Here is a 22326-nt window from a genome sequence, read left to right on the forward strand (position 1 = left end):
ATGAGTGATGATCAAATAACTAACCCCCGAGCCTACAGGTGGAAGCTGGGGTGGTGGTGGGGCAGCGAGCAGCAGCGACGTAGAGTAGCTGCAGCAATAGCAGCAGCAAGCAATGCATGGAGAGAGATCTGGCAGGTTAAATAGAGCGGCATATTAAGGAGACTCTGTTTGGTTGGTTGTAGAGTGGCAAGGGGGCGTTATGTATGAATGCAGCATAAGTGCTCGAGTTGACTGCCTGAACTAGCTCGCAGGCTTCGCCTCATTAATGAGCTCAGTATTTCTTCCCAAATGTTCATCTCATATTATCCCTTTATCCCATTATTAAGTGCGCAGCACGGAATGCTTTCGCTGGATTACCTTACATACTTTACTTTTTTTGGAAATCTTTAGAAGTGAAAGAGAACGATGGCAATGGTAGATGATCGGGTACTTCCTACAGGTTTAAGGCAAATCACATTTGTCCCAACACATCTCTTACCAGTGGCCTCCTCTAGGCGCTTTCATTTCATCCCTGTTCATATCTCAGGTATTCATATCTTTTCCCTTTTCCTTCTGAATGTTTCATCTGTTCCATTTGAACAGATCATCAAGAAGAGGGAGAGCTCCTCTATAAATATTGCCCCAGTTTTCGTTTCCCCCCCCTCTCTCGTGTGAATCTGGCGACTGGCCTCGTGCTGAATCACTGTTGCTTATTTTCTTGCTTATTGGCTCATGTTGCTCTGTCAGTGCTATGTGGACATCTCATACCTTTCTTTACATTAATGCTGCTACAGAACATCGATAGTACATCGGCTTTCGGTTTAATTACTGTAAACAAACCGCTCCATTGCCAAATGGGAAGCCTCTGTTGGCCTCTGCATTGTGTGTCATTGGGTTGGATTTGATAGGAAACTCCTGGGACAAAGGGTAGAGAGGCTAGTGACAGAAAACAGGAGGAAACTGCTGTTACCAAGAGCAAATAGGGCTTACGGTTTTAGGATTGTTGGCAATCGTGCTGTTGAAAGAATGATAGTCTGAATTCCAACATGTATTCTTGAGTTGGCATTTAGCAACTGTGTTAATGGGAAATATGCTATTGAATTGGACTAGTTTGACCAATTATGCTATCCATATAACATCAGTATGCTTTCCCAGGGGTGTGCATGGTTCTGTTTGTGAGTGTGTGCGTGTCGGATCTCTGTGTTTGCAGTGCTGTTTCTGTACCAGAATGTAACGGGAAGCAGGAGCTGGCTCTGTGGCAGGTGTTTATGTTCCAGACGTTCTTCTGTGTTTCTTCTTTCTACAGCGTCTGTTCTCCACTGAGTTCCCGCTCTCCTTATTAAGGCACACTGATAACACAGCCAATCAAAAGCTTACATTTGCAACATTCTCATTCTTAGAAATATATTACTCATGTATGTTTTTGTTTGGCTTTTAATACTGAATCCCTCTAAATCAGCTACATGTATGTGGAATATCTAACACTAGGAAGATTTGTAAAGCTGTGAACCTTTTTATTTCTCCTGGGACTCTGATGGACTTATTATAAATCATAATACGTCCCATGTATGTGTGTGGATATACCCTACTGATGCTTCATTATGGAAAGTATTTGGTACGTAAACATAATCTCAAGGCACATCTTTATCCTGGTCTAATACAACAACAATGTCCTTAATACCTGTCCTTGCAGATATTATCCACATACTGCCCTAGTTTAGTCTTGAAAGAGGGCAGACCTCGGCCATAGCCATTTCCATACGTGAAAAATAATGGGTGTATTGGCCCTGTGACTCGGATTCAATCCAAAATGTAATGGGTTCTTCCTTGGCCCATGCTACACTTAACTTAACCTCTTTGTTGGAGGAAAGAAAGAGGACGGAGGCCGATCAGTCAATCATTTTACAACCATCAGTTTTGTTGAAGTATTTTGTGTCCTACATTGTAGCTCAGAAATAAAACAAATGTGCAGCTTTAAGCTGGGAGCAATCCATTTTGTAGCAGTGAAGGCATATAGAGAGCACCGACCTCCACCAAGGCCAAATGTGCTCTTTCTCAATGTGGTTAAAAATAATATTTGTATCTGTCCAATGGTTTGAATCTGCTCCACTTTGCCCATGCTACACCCTACAAAGATGTTTAATAAACATTGTGTCTGTAGTTTTTTGTAATTCTGCTGACAAACAAACCAGAACATAGGTTATTGGCACACTCCCTTGTTTCTTACCAAAAACTTCAGATAGCTACAGCAACTTAACATGCTTCAACTACAAACTGATATTATGTAAAACCTTTACTGGACGTTAGAAAGCTGTCTTATAATTAACATGCTGCCATGCAAAGAAATAATTTGCTTATGTAATCACTGATGCCTTCTAGATACAGCATGCGAATTTTCGCCTCAGGGCGCCGATAGCCTGTTGTCACTTGTTAGGCAAGTGACTTTTACTTTATTGGCACACAAAATGTTCATATATGATTTATTTTAAATGACATTGATGAACCATAGCTAAGAGCATGATAGTACTTGTCCAACATTCCTCTTGGCACAGTGTGCTGCTTACATCTCTTTACATTTATTTGTATAAAGTCATGCTGTGCGACCTCAGCTTAAATGAATGTGCTAGCATGGTTTAGCTAGCTTTGTGCACTGAGCAGTTGTTACACCTTGTCTAAAGGTCAAATTGGTTATAATAGTTTAAATAGTGGTAATTTCAAAATGGTAAGACAATTGTTGGTTATTTATTAAAATGATGAGACTTTTTAGTTGCAAAAACTTGTTAGTAAATATCAAATTGGATTTGATAGCGAACATTTTACTTCCAAATGGGAAATGAAATTATATTCAGTCTTTGTTCTAATGTTTGTGCTAATGTTCTACCTTCCAACTGTCCTCTAATGCAACTTGTGCTAGCAGCTGATGGTGATGTTGCCGGGTGGCCTATGCGGGGGGGATTGCCCCGGTCATGTCGGGTGGACTGCTGAGGGTGCATGGCTGGAATCCATATTTTCCCTCAGCCTTTCCTGCAAGGCTCTGTCCTACAGTATGCCCCGAGAAGGGCTTAAAATAGCCCCTAAATATAGATGTGGCCATGTTTAGCCGGCCAATTAAACAGCCATTTTTGGCAAGCTTGATTGTCTGCTAAGGGTTATTTAAATGTCTTCTTGTTTGGAAACAAATAATGACTAAGTCTAGCTTTGATGTGCTTAAAAGAAACTGCAGTGTCTGATCACATATTTATTTTAGCCACATAAGTAATGATAACTGTATTGGTTATTTAAAAGGCTTGTATCATCACCATATGATCTAGCCTAATTCAGCCAAGTTATCTTTATGAATGACTCTTGAAGATTGTATCTACAATCTGTGTCATTGTATAAGAAGTGGCTTGGGAACTGACTCGTCTCACTTATTATAATGAATGAACGGACGCTATAAAAAGCCGAGAGGAAATTGAGTATGTGTGTGTGTGCATTCTTAAGTAATATATATTTGAAAACCCACTTGTGAATAGTCAGATCTTGGCGCTGAAGCCAGTAAACTCTTTTAATTTCCTGTTTCGCTGCTGAGAAAAAACGATATGAATTTAAAAATTGTGTCTTTAATGGTGGCAGAATTGTGGATCATTCCTCTGGCCATCTTTTCCCATGTTTTCTTCCACTATGTTTGCTGCCTTCCCATTGAAATGTGTCAATACAAAAGGTTGGAGAGAGCTGAGCACACTTGAGACAAGCACTTAACCTGCAACAACTATAGATGAAAGCACTCGTGTTGTTGTGTGAGGCCAGGATGTTTTGGCGTATTACTCACAAAAAGAGACATCTCTTTCAGTGTGATGTCAAACACAAATTGCACATCCTCTCTCACACTTAAAAGCCCTTTCATTAGATGGCACCTGAGATTTAAATGCAGGCCATTAATTAAGGGAGGAATGGAACAGAGTCAAATGAATCTATTACGGCCCGTCTACACTACAGGCATCGAAAAATGCTTTCAACGCTTCGCCCATTCACTTGAATGGGGTGACGTAGAAGATTTTGAATCTTCGCCGAACTGCATTGTGGGGAGCGGAGCATGGCTTTGCAAGCATCGTGAGCATCAAAAGTTGAGCAATGTTCAACTTTTGATGCTCCCGATGCTTTCGAAGCTGGCATCAGCCAATCAAATCCCGTTTATGCAAATCCCGCCAGTACAAGCGCTAGCCAATCAAACCGCGTGCAAGCTGGGAGAGCCAGACCGCAGTTAATTTCCTCATATTCCAAACGAGAAATTACGGTAGCAAATCACCCGGTTCTTTACGACCAGAACTATTTACCGGGATACAAACCGGAGGAACCAGGCATGGAGGGAGGTGGCAGAGACAGTGGGTGAAACTGGTAGGTTTTCGCCTGTTTGGGGATTTTATATCCAGTTTACTTCGTTTTAACATGGCTATTGCTTTGTATGTCGGGGGCGGAAGATTCATGTGATTGGTTGTTGGTCGCTTTGCTCGCAAACAATCGCCAAGCTTCAGACACGCCCAGCTTCAAGATTTTTTGATGCCTGTAGTGTAGACGGGCCGTTAGTGTTGGGTCCATGCCTTACACCTGAAGATTAAGGAGAGTTATCTCTGGCTACTACTATGACAGATTTACATCTCCATTAGCTGTCAAGTTATTTGATAGTCTGACCAACATATCAACGTTTTAGCCAATGTAGCTAAAATGATACAGCCTAAGTACAAACTGTTGAAATCTGTGCTTCAGATGGAAAGATCTCAAGAACTATTGGATGGATTGCCTTATTTTGAACGGACTTTAATGTTGAAGATCTCCTGACTTATCATCTAGCTCCATCATAGGGTCAACATTTGGATTTAGTCCAATACTCTATTTTGACCAACAACTTGAAAACCAATGACATATACAGTATATGCTGACCGTCAGACCTGCGCTTCACTTATAACTGCCAGTCAAATCTATTTATCTGGTTCAGTTTATTTTCCTTTTCCGAAGGCAGTAAGCGGTTCATTTTCTGGAGCTGACACTGGCCACTACTACTACAAACACAAAGAGCTGAATTCATATTGAGGTCAGCTAAACACGGACCTCAGCGCCAGGTGAGACACTCGTGGAAAGTAGGCCGTTGGTACAAACTGTGGATTTGGCTTCAGTTTGTCTTTATACAGTTGCATGACAGTTTAGGTCATTTCACCTCATTTCAGTGGAGCCAAATGGTACACTATACCCACCATGCAAACTAAACAGGAACATCTCTGTAATGGAACTTTTGGATACTGTATTTCCGTTAGTTACACCAACTGAAATGAAACGGCACATTAAACTTGTACAGGGTGTGTCTCTGAAGAGTCACAAATTGCTTAGATCTGTCCTTTTAGCCGTGGAGCCAGAAAGACAGTGGGTTGTTCCTGTTTTTTTTTGTTTTTTTTCTGCCCCTTTTTTGTTTTTCACGTGTGTCAGCATCCTGCTGCCTGGGATAGATCAGCGCTGACACACTGCTCAGGTCAAAGGTTTTTGTGGGGCTTGATAAGAACGACTGTGCTAGGATTCCTTCAGAGCCTTTTATGGGAGAGAGTGAAGCTCCGAAGGGATGCTCCTCCAATCTGTCGGCCTTCCTGTCAAACACTCAAGAATTGTACAGAACAGAAGCTGCTGTTCTTTTATGCCTGAATCTCAGGTGCTTTATGACTGTTAGAGTGAGCGGAGGAATGTTTGAGAGAGAGAAAGAGGCAGAGGAAGTGAATAAAAGGAAGGGATAGATGATGTTTAAAAGACACAGAGTGTTGCAGGATGCTGTTGGATACATTTAGTGCTGTATACTTGCTGTGATACATAAAGCAATGTACACAAAGATTACATGTCACTTAACCTGACCCTAACCATAACGATTCAATTCCAGTGAATGACCTAAGCAAGGGAAAGTGTAATCCTCCTTTCGCACAACTTTTGTAATTTTCTCGTAGGGACCCCTGTGGATACAATAAACATTCCACACAAACATTTAAATGCTGTAATCTGGCCACGCAGCAAAGTAGCTAAAAGTAAATTAGATGGTAAAATGAGTGGTAATACGATCATACAGGTTTTAAAAATTAAAAAAACTGAAAAAGAAGACAAACGGTACAATTATTATTACCTTAACTGTCTATTGTAAACACCCAGTCACCCCTAAAAGCAAATAATTGGTGTCTTACCGTACTGTAATAATAGGTTTCCTTCGGCAACGATGGTTTATTACCAGTGTTTTGTTTTTTTCCATTTTTAGTTTGACCTTCAAATAATGATTTTCAGATAAATCGGCATAAATATTGGCTTGATCATCCGACCGTTTTTTTTTTTTTACTGGAAAAGGAAACGGACAGAGGAAGACCTGATTGGGCATGACAACTTTATTTCAAAAAAGTTGCATAAGTTGCATAACTTTCAAATCTTGGCAGCTTGAAATGTCTGTGTGCCGACAACCTTTTTTATGATCCTGTACCAAGCTTGGGTTGAATGAGCACACACACACCATCTTTGCTGTTGTTTTTTGCATTTTAAAATGTTTTTTTAACAATAGAAAATGATAACTAACTAATAGAAACCAACCTAACTGAAATCTTTGCTTTAAGGATCAAAAACAACCTTCGTCCTAACCAGCATTTTCCTAATGTCATAACATGTACAGGATTTTTTTAATCCAACATTTTAGACTGCTTTTCTCAAGGATATAAAACATATCAAATGCATACACACTTACTATGATACACCTTCACATGCACCTACAACCTTCAAAGGCTAAGATAATGCTAATGAATGCAGACCTCACACATACAGTTAAACCCATTTAAACTCTGACTTCACCTTGCAGTCATGCTCCTGTCTGAACATATGAATTGCTGAGTCAGACAGAATGTCTATCTGCTGTCTCACTGAGTAAAGCGACACAGCAGTTCAGTGCATGATGATGTCCGCTACCGACAGGACCAATGATCCCATTTAATCTGACATCTTGTTTGCTTTGGAACTGCAACATAACTGCTTAACGAGCAGATTGAGTGGCAGCTTTGAGTTCATTTTACCCCCATGCATCAACCCTTTGCCAGGGTTGGAATTGCCTTGAGCCTTTTTGCTGCTTTTTTTTAAACACAGACCAGGAGCCCAGTGGAGTTTCCCCTGAATTTACAAGGCCTGAAACACATGGCTTTGTGGCTCGAGAGGGAAACAAGAAGGTGGAAAACACATTTGTGTGGAAAATACTGAGGTTCTTCTCACACCTGGGTTGTGTCTTACACAAAGACTCTCTGTTTCTCCACTGCTTTGTACTCTCTGGTATTTTATTAAGTCCAGTGTTTGTCTGGGATTGTAGCTTCAAGGCTCCAATGAGCTATAACAAAAGTTAATAAGGAAAACAAAAAACACACACACACACACACACACACACACACACACACACACATCCTCACTCACATGCATACCATTCATTGTTTCCCACAGAATTTGATTCCATTTGTGGGGGCACCGCACCCCCACACCCCCCCCCGGCAAGAAAAGCAAAAGGCCCCTTAACCTATTCGGGTGGCCCACGCATACACCCCCCCCACCTCAAATAAGAAAATACATGCAAGTTCATGGCTACTGTAGACAACGTTCTTGTTGTGTTGCGTTGTTAATGAGTGATACACACCGGAGTTGAGGATCTGTGGGGTTTATTCTCCCAAAAATATAATTTACAATTTAGGCATTTAGCAGACGCCTAATTCCAAAGTGACTTACAATGACCAATTACAGGGACATTCTCCCTGAAGTAAGAGGGCTAAGTGCCTTATTCAAAGCACACTAGTAGTGGTGTTTCAAGCGGGATTTGAACTCGCAACCTTCCGATCATCAGCACACCTCACTATCCATTAGACCAGTGGTTCTCAAACTTTTTTCAATAATGTCTGTAAGAAAGAATTCAGCCAAGTACCCCCTGATCAGCGCAAAAACGATTTGTTAGGGGAAAAAAGCCTACATAAAGAGATACAGTACTGATTTATTAAAACAACAACATTGTAACTGAGAAACACTTAAATGCTACATTTCAAATGTTTACAAACCATCACTAAATTCATGGCAAACCAATTTTAACATAATGCAATAACACTAAGACGACATTAGTTGCATTGAACTGATCTTTTTAATAAGTTGTACTTACAATGTAGTGAAACATGGGCTTGTGCTTCACTGAGGACCTTTGTCATTCTGACAGGGAGGCCACTGCAGTTATTACACTTTGCGTTTTGAAATATGTGTAACTCTGTCAATATAAAACCCACACTGCTCAAACTTCGTTACTTCTCCTAAAATTGGTATATTTATTAATTTTGGGGTGTGGGGAATGAAGAGAAAACATATATATGAGCATTTATACCTATAACCGCCAGACGGGATTTTGACCCCTCATATAAACATATGCATAATGCTGCGCTATACTTTGCGGCCACACCCTGTTGCCAAGCAACGCTTATTGTTTAGGTGTCCTTTGATAAGCAGGCAGTCATATCATTAGCTAGAACTAGCTAGATCTGATATATATATATCGGATATAAATATAAACGCGAGTGAAGTCTAATCTGACAGGAGAGAGAGATCAGCTGCTGCTGACGGTGAGCGGAGCAAAACACACACTAAGAGTTAGAACATCACACTTACTGTAGCTATTTGATCTACTCTGGAACTAGCTAAACTAGTTATAAATATGTTTATTCTTTACTGTCGGGTCACTTATTACAGGTTCTTCAGCGAGCTGCCTGAGCCTGATACTGACGGGCACCCCGTTTATCTTTCCCATTTTATTATCCAGAATGACTGTAAACTTGTCAATAAAGTAGTTCTACTATTAGTAGTTTGTTTAAATGTATTACTTATTTTTGTTTTTTTCATTAACGTAAAATAAATCTCACGTACCCCTTGCAGTACTCCAACGTACCCCTAGGGGTCCGCGTACCCCCATTTGAGAACCACTGCATTAGACCAACAAAATACAAATAAATATTATTTTTAAAAAATGTTATGAGATACATTTGTGGCGGACGATATTTAATTGTGGCGGCCCACCACAAATAAATCAATGTATGCAAAACACTGCCATTGGTGCCACACACTGTAGATGCATACGTCTTTCAAAAAGCTAGGGAGTCATAACCTCCAAAGCTTAGAGAACATTCCCTCCCCCTCATGTCCCAACCCTCCCCTCTCAAATGATCTCTCAAACTGGGCTGAAGTGTCTGTCTTCATATCTGACATTGTTTACATTTGGTTTTCGCACCTTCTTGATTATTTTAGGGGTTATTTGTACCCATACTTTGTACAGGAACTGCTGCTACAACAATTTCCCAAGCGATAAATACAGTTCGGTCTTATCTCTACAAAAAACAGCCAAATATTTTTTCTTGTTTTGTATCTATATCTACGCCGGGAACCGGAGTCGAGGCTGATCCTCTTGCTGTAGTCCTGTGTCTTGGATCCTCTATCCTGAGTTCTGGATTAAGTCGTGGACTTCGGGTCGTGGCTGAACCTGTCTCTGCGGTCCTGCCTTGGGTCTCGTCATGCTGCTTCCCTGATGGCTTCCACAGGATTGTAGCTGACATCCTTGTGGATTCATCTTCTTATTACAGACACATGCATTTCCTAACATTCGGTCTATATGCTGTAAAATGTATTATCTCTTCGATTTACACACGGCATCTATTGCACGTCTGTCCGTCCTGGGAGAGGGATCCCTCCTCTGTTGCTCTCCCTGAGGTTTCTCCCATTTTTCCCCCTTAAACTGTGGGTTTTCTCTGGAAGTTTTTCCTTGTACGATGTGAGGGTCTAAGGATAGAGGGTGTCGTTTTTCTCATACTGATATTCTGAACAATCTGTGCTGTTGTATTTGCTGTAAAGTGTCTCTACTGTAGGCTATTTTTATTATATGTACAGCACTTTGGCTCGACCAAAAATCGTTTATAAATGTGCTATATAAATAAAACTTGATTTGATTTGAAAAAGGTGAATCTTAAATGTCTTTTTTTGATGGTCTTATCAAGATCTAAAACAATCCTTAATTCTAAATTGAAATATTGGAATGTATTGAACCTAGTCACTGCAGGTGCGATGTTCACCACACAGTGACAGGTGTTTGGCCTTTTTTCATGCGATTGTCCCTGTAGAATTTTTGAAATGGGGATTGTAAAGGCGTAGTTGAACTGACACAAAAGCTGATTTACCAACATTTTCTTTATTCAAGAGAAAACATGAATCTATTTCTAATCCATGACATTATTTAGGAAAATACCTTAAATTGCCTCCCCGCTGTAAACACCAACACATTTTCATTGACAGTTTGAAAGAAAGCAGCTAATGGGGACATATTTCTGTGAAAGCTGACAGACTTACGGTAATTGAAGTACCATCTGTTCCACTGGGACTGAAATTAATAGAAATCTCTGTGTCCACCGTGAAGGAGCACTTTGTTAAGGGAGGACAAGAACTTTTTGATAGCTGGAGTAATTTTATTCACATTGAATACTGTCCAGATTCTGGAAGCCAGAGCAAGTGGAAATATTTCAGTTGTGTTGCCAATGGGACACAAATAGACTTAAGGGTTATTTCATTCAAAGTGAGTAATAATGGAAACACCCCTTGGCAAATGATCGGATGCATGGTTACCTGTATTACCAGGTAATGATATGAGTGTCAGCCTATTTCTTAGGCAGCGGTGCCGTTTCCTGACACTGACATGGCAATGAGTTTATTGCTGGTCATTGGTATTCAGGGCAACTGGAGCCGGTGTGACAGTCACCACACAGGCCGGGAATGTCACAACCGGTCACCCACACAGCTGACAACTGGGGGAATGTTCCCCACGTGTACACACACACACACACACACACACACACACACACACACACACACACACATATACCTGTATACATCACTTCAGGGGACATTACATTGACTTACATGCTTTTCCTGGAGACTTATCTTAACCTTAACCATAACCAACACATGCCTAACCCTAACCCTTAACCTTACCCTTACTCTAACCCTAATCCTAAACCTAACCAAGTCTTCACCCTAAAATGAATGATTCCCCTCATGGGGACCTCCAATTTGTCCCCATAAGGGAGGCGAGTCCCCACACGTGACTGTGTAAATAGATTTAGGTCCCCACAAGTATGGTAATGCTAGGCCACACACACACACACACACACACACACACACACACACACACACACACACACACACACACACACACACACACACACACACAAAAACATTCTACGTCAAGTTTCTCACCACTCTTTCCACATGCACACACATGCATCCTCTGGGACTACCCGAGGAATAACTTGGTACATTCTACTCTGTTAGCAGATCTCTTAATCTCTTTCTGTCTGAGATACCAAAGACGGAGGAGTAAAGCTTGTTAGCGTCCCCCAAATACCTTCCGACGGATGTATTCTCTTCAGCTTTGTCAGAACACAGGGTTAGTTTAAAAACTACCCTAAATGGTTGGGCTGGCTTCACCAAAAAGGGGTTTTGCTTGGCGTTACATAAAAGGCTTGATTTGTTTCGTAGATAGAAGCAGCTTCTGAGATGATCAAAGTAAACAGAGCCTCTTATGCATTCGTGTGTTCGCTGACCGCTGGGACTCCGAGGGGTGTGCCGGTTCCCGCTCCAACCTCGGGTCAAACGACAACCCTGGAAAACAAAATTGCCTGTTTGTTTTCTTATCTCAAAGTTCAAATAACTGCTAATTCTGGTCTTCCTGTAGTGCTGTAGCTGCACTTTGACACAGTTGAAACTCTGTTGTGAAATAAAGCATGGCTGCCCTCCAGCAACCTTTCATCTGGTCAGTGTTGTGTTTGAAAGGGGCATTTGCAAGGAATGAAACCAGTGTGTAATATTTTACCTCACTAAGTAATTACAGCTGTTATCACAGTTAAGCATTGACGTGCGGTGAGGTTCATGGCTGGTGAGGCACTGACTCTTTCAGAGTCAGATTTACAAATATTATATTTTGACCTTAATCGAAATGTTCGGTTATTTTCAAAAGCTTTTTTAGTCTGATGCTTCGATTCATTTTAAACAGACTGTTCAACAAAAGGATACCCAAAATCTAAATATTGGATTGTTCTTTCTTAGTAAGATCCCATGTTCATTACAACTACTACAATACTTTCCATAGGGAGATAGAGTTTTGCAATATTCTGGAGTTTACATGTGGACAAAAAAGCCTAAAATACAAATAATGTATACTGATAACTTCTACTTTGAAAAGTTGATTAAAAAGCACATTTAATGTGTTTGAACAGTAGTTTAAATATATGAATAAAAAGGGACAGCCCTGCTAAATCTTAAGACAAGAGACAGGTGAAAGTGCTATAATTTTCATAGCTGTGAGTCTAGGTTAAGTTACAGAAAGTTCTGCTGGATTGTACTATAGTGATTTTAAAAGACATCGTAAATGTATTCAGTGCCCAACTGTGTTCAACTGGTCTGCCAACAGTCCCCACCTTACACCTCGTCAGCCCATTTTTTTAGTTGCAATGCTCCCAGACTCTGGAAATCCCTCCCACCACACATAACACAGTCTGACACCATCACTAAATTCAAATTAGCCTTCTCTCTTTAGCGCTCACCATTATCTCTTTCCCTCCAATGTCATTGTCCTTTCCCTGTCATTGTTGTCTACTTTGTTTGCCCTATTTGTGTTATTATCATATTTTGCTCTTTTTAACCTTTTAGAGTATTTATTGAATTGTACGTAGTCCCTGGGTTTAGTGAAAGGGGCCTCCAAATAATAATAGTTACAAATATTATTATCATTATACAAATTATGTTACCTGTCATTACCAACCCCAGTGAATTTAAAGAGATACTATAGAGTTCTTCATTTAATATCTGTTTTTTACTTTATCCCGCTAACCTGAACGTGTGAATGGTTGTATTTTGTTTGAGCGTGGTTCATGTTTTACTTCAGTTCACTTTGTGTTGTTGCTGCTAAGGTAGTGGGCCAATCACATGTTGCCTTAATTTTGAAGAATGCTTGCAGATTGGTTTAGACAAACTCATACACATAGGGGTACAGCAATGATTGAATGCAGGTATCTTTGACTAGAGAGGTTTTGGTACCACTTGGTACTGGGTGATTTTGGTATTGAGTACTGCTCTTTTAGAGAGACGCATCAGTGTCCATTCTGGGAAAGCTTGCCTCTGGAAGAATCAATTTAACTCTGTCAGAGTCCGACCACCCATGGGAGCAGAGCATGCTGAGCAGTAGCCAGGGGGGCGCCTCCAACAGAAACTCCCCGTCATGCATAGCAGAGACATAAAAAGATGATGAAGCACTCGGAGAGTGTGGGAGAGAAGGAAGACAGGAAGTAGGGAGAACAAGCTGAAATGAAACTAAGCAGTAAGAGATTCCAAAGAGAAATTAAGAGGAAGAAAAAGCAGAGCATGAAGGAAGATGGATGATTTAGCGGTGATCAGGTTTGGTGTTGACTTCACACTCGGCAACAGTGTGTTTGGGAATTGTGTAAGGTGAGATGGGAGGCCTGTTCTCACGGCGGGCCCCTTGACTTCTTAAAGATGCCTTATGTTTGGCTTCCAAACCCCTACTGTTAAACATTTGAATCAGCCATTTATCATTCATGTATTTTTCAAGCAGCAATTGAATGGTTCCAACTTCTCAAAAGAAAATATATTTAGGTTTTCTTTTCCTTTATGGTAGTAGGTACGAGTTGTTGTATATGAAACTAGAACTTTTTCAAAAACGATCAACCAATTTCTTGAAAATAACTTTATTATTTGGTCAATACAATTCCAAACAGGAGTGAGACATGCCTTTTTCAATGTTTATAATAAGTTAACTTTCAATCAAAGCAGCAAACCTTCACACATTTGAAGCTGGCATAAGCATGGCATAACAACAATGAATGTTATCTTAGCTTGAACTTCTCTTGAAATAATTAATTGATAATGAATATAGTTGCATAATGATCTTTCAGTTGTTAATATATTTAATTGTTGCAGCCTTCAACTGAATGAGTTTTGAAGTTTTAGTGGGACAAAACTACATTCCAAAACCCAACTTAGGCAATTGTTTCAACATTTTCTGACCTTCTATAGACCAAAGCAATTACTCAAAACAGTTGGCAGATAATAGATAAGACAAGTCAGATACGCACTTTGGTTCAACTAACATATTACTTTACCAATGTAGCTACGAATTTTGCTTTAATTAAAAGTAGGGATGCTCCGATCGCCAATTTTGGGGCCGATCGCCGGAATCAGAATCGGCCGATACCGATCCGATCGAGTGGGCGGGGCCTAAATGGAAGATTTAAACATCACTTTAAATCTTCCATTTAAAGTGATGTTTAAAACTCAGTTAATGGGGCTCAGTCACTGGAGCTTCCACAAACAACAATCAACTTAATTATTACATTCAAATGATGTACATTATTCAAGTTAACATTCACTTTGGATAATAACACGGGAGAAATTAGCGGAAGCGCTCTCTTTTCCTCTCTCCCCATCTCTCCCTCTCCTGACAGCCTGTCAGTATCTCATGCATCTCACTGATCCAGTAATGAGTGACCCGACAGTGAAGAATACATATATTTATAACTAGTTTATCTTGTTCCAGAGGTAGATAAACTAGCTAAGTGTGTTAGGTCTAACTCTTAGGGTGTGTTTCGCTCCGCTCACCGGTCCGTCACAGCGGACGGAGCTGCAGGATTTCTGCTTCACACACGTTGCATACCGCTATTTTACTATCTTTTTCGGACACCTTAAAATAATGCCAGACCGGTGAAGCCATTTTGGCGAGCTTGTTTTGCCGCGCACAGAGAAAAGTGTCATGTGTTTTACGTCATGCGATCGGCTCTCGCGATCGGCATGTTTAGAGAGCACCGATCGATCGGTAGAGAGTGAGTATCGGCCGATCTCGATCGGTGACCGATTGATCGGAGCATCCCTAATTAAAAGTATTTTATTTAATAAAATGTTTGATAAAATTGGGAAAAAAGTTGCCTTTATCCATAATTTGATTGACTTTCAATTTTACAAAATATGTCATTCTTTCCCCTAATTTGGTTTTTCCTTCCCAGCAACAGAATGACAAGTAATGATCTCTGCCTCTAAGTGAATTGTCCCTGCTGAGCCTACAACAGTAACCTAAGCAACAGTGGCCTTCACCACCGGTAACATCTGACTGATATTAATGGTAATAAGAGCCCACAACAGCAGTGTCATGCTTTCCAACCAACTGTTGAGTTTGTTTAACACACACACATGCATGCACGCACGCATACACACACACACACACACACACACACACACACACACACACACTCTGCCAGCTCCATGTACTTTCCCTTAAAGCCCTCAGGAGGCCTTGCTTGGCAAAGACAGTAGCCTCATCCCAATACCCCTCCTCGACTCCTCTCTTCCCCTCCTCCGGGACTTGACCCGGAAATCGATCAAGACATGCCATTTTGAAGGACGTCCCAATAGCTGAAATGCACAAGGAGGAGTCGAGGGCTGCTTCTCAGGTCGATTAAATGAAATCCTTGCTTCCCTGACTTGCGTCGTTTCCCTGCGTTTAGTCCCTCCCACCAGGGAAGCATGGAGGGACGCAAGGAAACCACGAGAAGCAGGGACATGAGTTTTAAGAGCAATGGGACGTCCTTTCCTCCGGAGCGTCACGTGAAGCGACGTCCGTTTGTGATGACGCTGCACAGCTGTTCGTCTGGCAGCAGCCAGCTCTGTACCCGTTATTTCCACAAACACCCCCGCCTCTGTTAGTACACATTTACTGACACAAACATTAGTATCATCTGTTGTAGATCCACATACATGAAATAAAATAAGAAGTCATTCTCAAAAAAGATAAACGCCATTCTTAAAATGTATAAACGAACAATAGTTAGATTAATATTGATTAGAGTGCACAATAGAAATAAAATAATTGAGAGAAGAAAAAGAGATATGTTATCTATCAAAACCCAGTTAGATTAACATTCATTGGATTGCACACGTTGTGTGTTTGTGTGGATATGTAGCACATTAACATTTTAATAGCTCTTAATGACTGACTGAATGGAAATGACAATAAATGAAACTGTAAAACGAAAAAAGCGATCATGAAAATGTTTCCATTAATGATTTTTGACCACTTTTGTTCAGATCACATATTTGTAACTAAATGATACATTAATTGAAACAAAACACGGTATAAACTGAGGAGTGAGTCCCGTGAGGTTCATGTATTTTCTTCACCCCGCTGGGGTATTGCTCTCATGTCAAGAAGCATCAGATCAGTGCATGCACTGCCTCGTCCAATCAGTGAGCGATACACAGTAAGGGGGCGGGGTGAGTATCTGAGGATTTCATCGGAGGATGGTCTGGTGGTTCCTCGGTTATCGCTCCTCCATTATCGCTCCTCGCTCCTCGCTCCTCGGTCCTCCGGCAGAAATAAGAACCATGGGACGGTACTCAAGATGGCGCAGGCAAATCAACTTCCGGTGAGACCGAGGACCGAGGAGCGAGGAAATGAAAATAGTCGACCTGAGAAGCAGCCGAGGAGGGGTGTGGGAGGAGACGAAAGGGAGGATACACGCGAGCAGACTACGCGGAAGTGTTTTCACTACTCGCGTATAAAAGCCCCGCCCCCACCTTCACAGCTGGTCCATTTCAACAGAGGAAAACCGACAACTGGAAGATGAGTGGAAAAGCGTCACATAAATGTATAAGTGCTCACAGCTCCGTGGGAATTATTATGTGCAATTCATTTCTAAAAGGCTTTCACATTACTGTAATTATATTTTTATTTAAATGTAGGCTACATTTTACACCAAAACGGATCATTGAATTCCTTGACTAACAAGAGAAAGATTCATTAATTTAAATACATATTTAACCAGAAATGGGCCTTTTCTAAGGGGTTATATTCAGTTAAGCCCGATGAGAGGGGATACAGCTGTGCACATGTCATCATTAACAGACGTCGTTTAAGAGTGACGTTTGAGTGAACGAGGACATCCCAATTAATACCTGAGGACTCCTCTGTCCTCGCGTCACCTCCTCGTGTCCCTCACTCGCATCTTACGGAGGCGGAGCTAAGATGCAAGGAAGGGACGCGAGTGAGGGAAAGGAGGAGTCGAGGAGGGGTATTGGCATGAGGCTAGTGTTTCCAGCTTCATGTCAGCATCCAGCTCTCAGGTCCCTGGGGGGTTCTGCCTCTCCCTGCAGAAGCACAGCGGGTTTAGAGAGTATATGATTAAAGGAAGTGTGTTCCTTTTATTAAATATGCATATTACTAAGTGTACTATCCATAATTGATGGATTTCCCTTTGTAAGTGTACTACCCCTACTCTTGCCTTTGGCTTTTTTTAAGGTAAGGAAGCATTTTCGTACATGATCTTTTCCAATCTCAGTTCGTTAAGTACAGAAAAGATTCTAATATTTAGTTTGCTACTTCTCCTCATGCCGGTTGAGCTTATTTGGTCTTTAAAGGGTAAGCACAGCCCCTAGTGGTTCATTATCCTCATGACAACAGACCTGACCATCAAAAAAGCAGAGGAATGGACTTTTAAGGAAAACCCTAGACTCAAGGATATAAAGTTTTGAGATGTTTTCCAGGAAAGGGAATGCTTACACGGTAGCTGAATTAGATGATTATCATGTTCTGTTTCTTGCCAGGGGAAATTCGGGGGGTTTGTTGTATCATCTTTTAATCCAAGTGTGGATTCTCTCAGTAGCTAAATAAAGATGAAATGACAGCATCTGCCTTGTGTTCGTCTTGGTCCAGCTCCAGCTCCGACCAACTGATTCTGATTGATAGCCCATGAGTCAGAGTGTGGGTGGGGGACCTTTGGGACCCTAGCTTGCTCCCTATCCCACTGCAAAATACTCTAAATCACAACCTCCTTCTCTCCCTTCTGCAAATGGTACGTGACTTAGAGCAGAACCTTCCAGTGTCCGCCTCTCTGTTGTGATTCATCCATCAGAGGAGGCTCTTCTTTTAGAGAGGGACCTCACACAACTTGAAGACCCCCATGGGACAAGATCTTAGGTCTTAAAAGGTGGGGCATGGGCGGAACCCTGCTACGGTCATTTGCTCCATGCATTGTTTACCCTCCCTCTCAATTCCCAGAATTCCTCATCAGTCTTCAGTGTATCAGCGTGGTAGGAAAATCCTTTCGAGGTTTTAACAGCTGCATGTTTTCCTGTCAATACGGACACCTCTTTGTATACACGTACAACACATGGAACTGCTCAAATTGGACAGAAAATTCATCATTTAATAAACTTTGAGATATTTTATAGTACATTCAATTCCAGCAGAAACAATAACTTTGCTGAACTTTCCCCAAACAGTAAACCACGTCCCTGATTGACAGGCTGTGATCTGATGCATTCAATCCTTTGGCTTAATTATTCTATCACAGGCTCACAGAGACTTTCTCCCTCGGCACGGAGGCTGGTCTCCTGCTGACTGCTGCCCAGGGCTGTAAGCCGGTAACATTGGACCGGGGATTTGAGTGGCTGGATGACCTCAGTCAGAAGGAATGTTTTGTCTGGACGTCCACAGCAGGGCTACCAGTCTGATGTAGGCGGAGCACGGGGTTCGTGAGCCAGCAGGAATATGAAACACTAGTCGGTGAACTTGAGCTTTGAGGAGAACAATAGTACCATACAACTAAATAAATGGTTAACTGGAATCATTGGAAATGTTTCAAACTCATTTAAACCAGTGTGTATCTTTTTGCATTGGTTCCAGGTAGCAAATATAAGCAAACTGCCAATTTGGAATGAAAAGTACAAGATTTGCCAACGAGAAATAATTAAACAAATTCTCTATCTACATTTACAAGACGTACTTATTTTACCCCAAAAATGAACAACATAACCTGTCTACTTTATGTGATAGGGTTTGATGTCATATTTGGTAATGATCAATTAAAACTATTAAATGAGTGGCTTCCAGGTGTTTGCTCTGTGACTAGTCATCACCAATTAGATTTTTATTACACCGCCACAAGGCTGCAATCTAATTACTGATTTGAAAACGGAGCAAGCTGTTGGTGAGAAACCAACATCAATATTCTCATGCTCCATGTTGTGTGTGGTCCTAAAATACGAGTTTTATTCATAGTCTAAGTCTATGGTTTTATCACTGTTACTGTATGAGTGTGTTGTATGTAGTAGAGTTTCACATCAAGGAAGGCACACATAGCAGTCTTAAATAATAATGGCATTTTGTAGCAAATGTTACATAATAGGATCAAGAAAATTGTTTAAAAAGTAATGGCAAATTGCATTAACCATTTCATTTCCAGTAATGTGATAGAGCATATTCATGTACACGTTCAAATAGTCAAATAGTTTTGTCTTTCCCGGATTACAACACTTGCCATTTTACGATACCAAAATCTAAGATAACATAACATTTTGTCAGAATATTGATATGCTATCTATTTATAGGCATTTCACGGTCTCCTTAAAAAGTATGCTCAGACAAATACATACTGTATGCCGTTTCTCAAAATAATTAGAGTCCTATTCTTAATTGCCTTTGTTGCCGTGATGCATTTCGTGGCACCTTACCGCCACCGACTGCTGATCAGTGGAGTAGTGTGAAACCATTAGCAGGACAATGTATCATGTTACGGGTATGCATGTGTGCGTGTGTGTGTAAGAGATACTAACAAAGATGGCCACTCTAATAAACATTGCTCTTTAGTTCTGCTATTGGTCAAAACTCCAGTGGGTACCTTCAGTCACATGATAACAGGCTGTGGTATAACTGCCTCTTTTGCCTCTAAGTATTATATATTTTTGGTAAATATAGAACATAAAGTCAAGATCTCCACACATTTTGGCTCTGTTTTTCTGGCACTTCTGCAAAAGGTAGTAAAGTGAAGGACAGGCAGGATTCTAGTAACCTACTGTAACTGCAGTGCTCCAGCTTTGACTAAGTAAACCGTTAAGAGAAGATTCCCAAAGCAGGCCTTAACAAATAAACCTCAGCAATTTACAGGCTGCCCATAAACTCCTGTATGAATTGGCAGGTTCCCGCTATAAGTCTGCCCTGGACTTACACATGGACAAGAAGCAAATAGCTGCGGCTCAGCCCGGGCTAGCATGACAAAAGCTCCCGCTCCCCATAACTGTCATTCCTCACAAAACCCAGTCTCCAAACGCCGCTAGTGGCTGAAAGATTCATGCCTGTAACCTTGAGCAGGCGGAGGAGTTAGTGTTTGACATTGTACGCTTTGTTTGTTACAGTATGTCACTATGTGAGCATATGCAGGCCAGTCGTTTACATCTCTGTGAAACATTTAGAAAGGATGACATAGGACAGTGTCGGCACAATCAAAATGTCAAGCACAGCGTAAAAGTGAATTACGCATTTAATGACAACATGTTATATAATAAACAATATTTAATAAATAAAAATCAGTTGGCTTTGTGTTATTTGAAACTAGGGATTCCTTTAGACACATAGACAAGTCTCTTTAAGTAGTATGTATTACACATACAAAATGTGGTAATTTGAAGATATGAAGACATTCTGTAACCAGACTTCCTTCTGGCTCCACATCACACACAGCTTACTCAGTTGTTTTTATTGCATCACCCTATTACATTTCCTTTATTGCCTCTAGATGAGGAATTTACACCTGCCGTTAGAGTTATTATCTGTAATTTAATATCCAGCTGCGGGCAATGAATTAATGTTATTGGAAAGTCTGCCACGGCACGGCAGCATCACTCAATTACTAAACAAATAACCACAAGTCATGTCGGCAAACGAAACACACAAACTCATGTTTCCTGATTTGATAAGAGAGTCACTTCCTCCTTTCAGGTAATATTTGTTGAAATTGTAATTCTGACTCAAGTACACTCAGTAGCTAAGCTAAGAATATAAGATCTACATACTTGTTTACTGATTAACAGCATCAAAAATACCTGCTGTGCTTTCATTATATTGTATTCTATGCAGTGTCAATTGGCAGCATTTTTCTTGTAATTCACTTTTGGAGTTTTTGTTTGATTTCCAGTGGCATTGTGAATAAATGTATTATCTAAATCTGTTGCGTCTTCAGTCCGAGAACTGGTCACATTTAGAAAGATAGCATTGAAAAAAAAAAGTGTTCATATTTCCATAAATTAGTTAATATGTTCATTTAGTTTATATCATCAATACGAGTTGTAAGGATTTGGCTACCGTTGTAGTTTTCATTAGTCACTTTTCAATTTTATATTTATATTTTTGAATACATTTTCGCCTTAGTTTACATAAAACATGTGTTGGATACATTTTTGTGTGTAAATAGTCAAAAGAATATGACCTCTGTAGAGCATAAACAAGTATAGGACTATCCACAGATGGAGGTGTGTAGAATTTGAAGCTAAGATAAAAAAAACGTGATCACTTCTAGATACACAGCGTGTCCATCTGTTTGTCTGCACGCTTGTGTGTGTGTGTGTGTGTGTGTGTGCCATTCTGTTGTATAAGAATTGTCTGTTACATAACAACTCCTCAAGAAGCTGCCTCAAGCTTGCACACTCGATGGAATTCTCCTTGACTGTGCAGAACAGCTAGACTTTCATTATCCCTGCTGCCAAAGATGTGTCAGTCATTTCCTCCAGACGTCCTTTATTATGTACAAGGGGCCTTTTATTTTCAAGCTGGATGTAATAGTTCTGCATCAAGGCTACCTGCTGTTTAGTCTGAGACTCACCCGTTATTATAGGATGGATTGATTTTGATCTTGAACATTCTGATTAATATCCTGTAGCTTTGAATGCAGGGCTTCATTGGTGATGATCATTGGTTAAAGGTCCCCAATTATACCGTTTTTCATTACTTTATTATAAGTCTCAAATATATAGAAAACATGTCTCTGATTGGCTGAAATACCAAACAGATCATTGCAGCATCCCATAATTCCCTCTGTTTCAGCCCTGTTTCAAAAATGCTGATTCTGGTACTTTAGATGAAAATAAGGAGCCACTCCCAACGCCCTCTGAGAGATATTTGGTTAAAAAGAATGTTCATACATCACTACATGTTTATGTAGAAAAAGACAGGAAAAAGTGGATTTTGCACAATAGGTGACCTTTTCATGTTAATATTAACAGAGATACTTAGTAGGACGTACTTTGGATACAAAGCAAAGTTTGTTGACAGAGCCAAGTCTTTCTCTCATTGGAACTCCATTCACATCAAAAGCTTTTCAGCAGATTTGAGGACATAATTAATGCTTTCAGTTCATATCAGGAGTCCTTGAACCTCAGTAGATTTTCTTTGATTTCTCCATCAAG

The 22326-nt window shown here is 40.6% G+C and overlaps 1 protein-coding gene across 4 annotated transcripts in view; it reads left to right on the forward strand.

Moving 5' to 3' along the window:
* The window catches only part of LOC117554912 (plectin-like), a 157439-nt gene that overhangs the window by 21443 nt on the left and 113670 nt on the right, over window positions 1-22326 (forward strand). The window lies entirely within an intron of this gene.

The sequence above is a fragment of the Gymnodraco acuticeps genome, unplaced genomic scaffold (genome assembly GCF_902827175.1).
Source record: "Gymnodraco acuticeps unplaced genomic scaffold, fGymAcu1.1, whole genome shotgun sequence".
Lineage (NCBI taxonomy): Eukaryota > Metazoa > Chordata > Actinopteri > Perciformes > Bathydraconidae > Gymnodraco > Gymnodraco acuticeps.